This window comes from Somniosus microcephalus, unplaced genomic scaffold, assembly GCF_052327205.1.
Source record: "Somniosus microcephalus isolate GS21.2 unplaced genomic scaffold, FLI_Smic_1.0 unresolved_chr1, whole genome shotgun sequence".
NCBI lineage: Eukaryota > Metazoa > Chordata > Chondrichthyes > Squaliformes > Somniosidae > Somniosus > Somniosus microcephalus.
Window position 1 is genome coordinate 170,839,439 of NW_028225179.1, and position 4,606 is coordinate 170,844,044.

Sequence of the window (4,606 nt, forward strand, 5' to 3'; positions counted from 1 at the left end):
CCCCAACAACTAACCCCAATCCTAACCAATAACCACTGGCCCCAACCACTAGCCCCAATCCTAACCAATAACCACTAACCCCAACCACTAGCCCCAATCCTAACCAATAACCACAACCATTAACCCCTAAGCCTACACCCTAACCACAGCCCCTAACAAAGGACCATTGACAGGGATCAATGGAGGAGCTAAAGACCTGATAATGGAAGTATTTGAAATAATTATCTCAATGAAAGAAATAGTGCAAGGTATGTTAGTAACAAGAGATTAAATCAACTGGACCATCAAGCTCAGAAATTACTACTGCAAAGATCAGAACCTTTCAAAGGTTCTCACGTGCAGTCCGTGTGGAGGAGATTTACTAAATGATACAGGTAATAACAGATTTCAAAACCTATGCAAGATAGTTCTATAAAGCTATGGTTCAAAGGAATTGCAGCTGAGTGTGCTCTTTTGTGTTAACAAATAAACTGTAGCTTAATTTAAAACATTAAAGGAAACTTAATAATTCAATTAACATTTCATTACCTGTGGTGATAAGCACCCCAGTCCCTGCGGTGTGTAGATGAGTTTACTCTTTTGTAGGGATCATAAACAAATAAACTGTAACTTAATAAACCATTAAATGAAACTTAACAAATTAAATTAAAATTTTGTTGGCCGGGGTGATGATGCACTCCAGTCCCTGCAGCACCCACCGGTCGCGGAAGGCCTCGAGCCTGCCAGCGGACACCGCGTGCTCCATCTCCAGGGCCACCGGAAGAGAGGCAGGCAGTCGGGCCGAACGACCCCCTCGACCGCCCGCTGCCTGGACCAGTTGATGGCAGTTGAGTGTAAGTGAGACACTACAGTTCAGTCTATGACACCCACAAGTCGTGTACTCAAATGGAGCAAGCTTGGGGTTTGATGTGGTAGAAGGCGAACGAGATGAGAACGGAAATAATCTAGAGTAAGAAAAGGCCCGAAAATTAAACAGTCTGGAACAGAACATCAATTCGTCTTCTCTTATGGAGAAATCAAATATTTGACACACTGTGTTTGAAACAAAGCTTATTTATTCCCTGAAATAACAACAGAAAATGCTGGAAATACTCAGCAGGCCAGGCAGCATCCGTGGAGAGAGAAACAGAGTTAACGTTTCAGGTCTGGGACCCTTCATCAGAACTGGAAAAAGCTGGAGATGTAACAGATATTACTAAGGTAAGAGGCAGGAAAGTTATCCTGGGTGGATCTGAAACACGAAGGGTGGAAGTTCAGTTGGAATCCACGTGGAATAAGTTGGAACCGGAGACAGGTGCTGAGGAAAGGGATGTGGCTGTGAAACCGAGTCTTGGAAAATGTTACAAATGGGGATGGCAAAATCATACAGCATGAAAAATGGGAGTAAGTGTTAAAGTCTGAAATTGTTGAACTCAATGTTGAGTCCAGAAGGCTGTAAAGTGCCGAATCGAAAGATGAGGTGCTGTTCCTCGAGCTTTATTTATTCACTATTTAAACAGAATATTAATCTCCAGCGCAGATACAGGAGTTATTAAGATCAGCAGAAACAAACCATGACTACTAGAATGAACATGGTTCAGTCCTCAATCTGAACAGCTGGGGTCCTGATCACAGTAAATCATGTTCCATTCACTAATCTGGTGAGGAGGAACTGAAAGAAATCAGTATTTGTAGGGAAATGGTGTTAGGAAAATTGATGGGACTGAAGGCTGATAAATCCCTAGGGCCTGATGGTCTACATCCCAGGGTACTTAAGGAAGTGGCCCGAGAGATAGTAGATGCATTGCTGGTCATCTTCCAGAACTCGATCGACTCTGGAACGGTACCCATGGATTGGAGGGTAGTTAATGTTACCCCACTATTCAAAAAGGTGGTAGAGAAAAAGCGGGGAATTATAGACCGGTAAGCCTGACATCGGTAGTGGGGAAAATGCTGGAGTCTATTATAAAAGATGTAATAGCAGAGCACTTGGAAAGCAGTGACAGGATCGGACAAAGTCAACATGGATTTACAAAAGGTAAATCATGCTCGACTAATCTACTGGAATTTTTTGAGGATGTAACTGGTAAAATAGATAAGGGAGAACCAGTGGATGTGGTGTATTTGGACTTTCAGAAGGCTTTCGATAAGGTCCCACATAAGAGATTAGCGTGCAAAATTAAGGCACATGGGATTGGGGGTAAGGTATTGACTTGGATAGAGAACTGGTTGGCGGACAGAAAGCAAAGAGTTGGAATAAACGGGTCGTTTTCCGAGTGGCAGGCAGTGACTAGTGGGGTGCCGCAAGGATCGGTCCTAGGACCCCAGCTGTTCACAATATATATTAATGATCTGGATGAGGGAATTGGATGTAATATCTCCAAATTTGCAGATGACACAAAGCTAGGTGGGAGGGTAAGCTGTGAGGAGGATGTCGTGAAACTCCAGTACGATTTGGACAGGTTGGGTGATTGGGCAGAAACATGGCAAATGCACTATAATGTGGATAAATGTGAGGTTATCCACTTTGGTGGCAAAAACAGGAAGGCAGATTATTATTTGAATGGCAATAGATTGGGAGAAGGGGAAGTGCAAAGAGACCTGGGTGTTCTTGTGCACCAGTTGCTGAAGGTAAGCATGCAGGTGCAGCAGGCAGTTAAGAAGGCAAATGGTATGCTGGCCTTCGTAGCAAGAGGGTTCGAGTACAGGAACAAGGATGTATTGCTACAGTTGTACAGGGCCTTGGTGAGACCGCACCTTGAGTATTGTGTGCAGTTTTGGTCACCTTACCTGAGGAAGGACGTTCTTGCCATGGAGGGAGTGCAGCGAAGATTCATCAGGCTGATACCTGGGATGGCAGGAATGATGTATGAGGTGAGATTGTGTCGATTGGGCTTATACTCACTGGAGTTTAGAAGATTGAGAGGGGATCTCATCGAAACCTATAAAATTCTGTCAGGTCTGGACAGACTACATGCAGATAGGATGTTTATGATGGCCAGGGAGTCCAGAACCAGGGGTCACAGTCTAAGGATAAGGGGTAAGCCATTTAGGACTGAAATGAGGAGGAACTTCTTCACCCAGAGAGTGGTGAAGCTGTGGAATTCTCTGCCACAGAGGGCGGTGGAGGCCAGTTCATTAAATATATTCAAAAAAGAGTTGGATATATTTCTTAAGGCTAAAGGGATCAAGGGATATGGGGAGAAGGCAGGGACAGGGTACTGAATTTGGATGATCAGCCATGATCTCATTGAATGGTGGAGCAGGCTTGAGGGGCCGAATGGCCTACTCCTGCTCCTATCTTCTATGTTTCTATGTCTTTTACCCAGCACTCCCCGCGGTGGACCACATGCCGCACCCAGACTACAAGAGCCCAGCGCGCAGGCGCAGCAGGGGCCGGTATAGTGAGCATGCGCAGTGCGTTACCGGAGTTGGAGAGGAGCTGAAGCCGGGAGGGCGACGGAGGGGAGTAATGGACCGGTAGGTGGGTGGGGAGGCTTCATAAACAACTCGTGCAGGAGGCAAGCCCCGAATAATAACCTGAAGATCCCGTGTTTGCAGTTGCGGGGATTTCTTCCCCTTACAGGCCCAGGTTAACGGCAGCCATCTTTGTAAAGGACAGCGGAAAGTTTCAGTGCGACGTCACCATATGCCTGAGACAAAGAGCCTTGTGTCCAATGCGGGGAATAAAGGCCCACAGCCTCCCCGGGCCCTGAACAAGGGACTGGAGAAACTCGCTGCCCTGCGGATCAGACAATCAGCCGGCGCTAGCCCCGCCCCTCGGGCTCCCCGATTGCTTGGAGGACCCGCCGCCGGCTTGCTCCACCAGCCCCGCCCACTGGGTGCAGCTAGTCCCGCCCCTCGGGCTCCCCGATTGGTTGGAGGACCCGCTGCCAGCTCGCTCCACCAGCCCCGCCCCGCTCGCTCCCTATTGGTGGGAAGCTGCCGTCAATCAGGCCGCGGGCCGGTGTGACGTGTCCCCGAGGAGATCACGTGCACCGTCCAAGTGCCGCCGCTCGGTCCGGGGCCTCTGAGGTTTTTCTATTTCTCTCGATTCTCTCCCGATCCACCCCGCGCCATTCTCCACCCAATCGGAGCGGAGAAAACTCACTTCGCGTCACCGATCGCGACTCTGGAACCGACACCAAGGCCTTTCCCCGGAATGGCCCCGCGCCGACTCCGTCTGGCAGGATCCGAGTGCGCAGGCGCAGCTCCGAGTGGGGGAGGGGGTTTTGGTCTCCTCTGGGCATGCGCGGTCATTACCCTTGGTGACCGGGAGGGGTCGCTGTGCCGGACTCGGCCCAAACCGCCGCTCCCTGTGCGCATGCGCGGGCTTTCGGCTGTCAATCCACCAACCGCCAGAAGAGGTCGCTGGTGAGACCAGTGAAGAAAGAAAGACTTGCATTTATATAGCGCCTTTCACCACCACCGGACGTCCCAAAGTACTTTACAGCCAATGAAGTACTTTTGAAGTAACAACAGAAAATGCTGGAAAAACTCAGCAAGTCAGGCAACATCCGTGGAGAGAAATTTGAGTTGACGTTTCGGTTACACTTCAAAAAAGTACTTTTGCAGTGTAGTCACTGTTGTAATGTAGGAAATGCGGCAGTCAGTTAGCGCACAGCAA

The 4,606-nt window shown here is 48.7% G+C and overlaps 1 long non-coding RNA gene across 1 annotated transcript; it reads right to left on the reverse strand.

The window, feature by feature from the left end:
- Positions 1 to 251: 251 nt before the first annotated feature.
- On the reverse strand, positions 252 to 3,721 carry LOC147096559 (uncharacterized). Its single transcript, XR_015074938.1, has 2 exons — positions 2,770 to 3,721; positions 252 to 944 (listed from the first exon to the last, which is right to left on the reverse strand). It is a non-coding gene; the product is annotated as an uncharacterized LOC147096559 (long non-coding RNA).
- Positions 3,722 to 4,606: the final 885 nt, after the last annotated feature.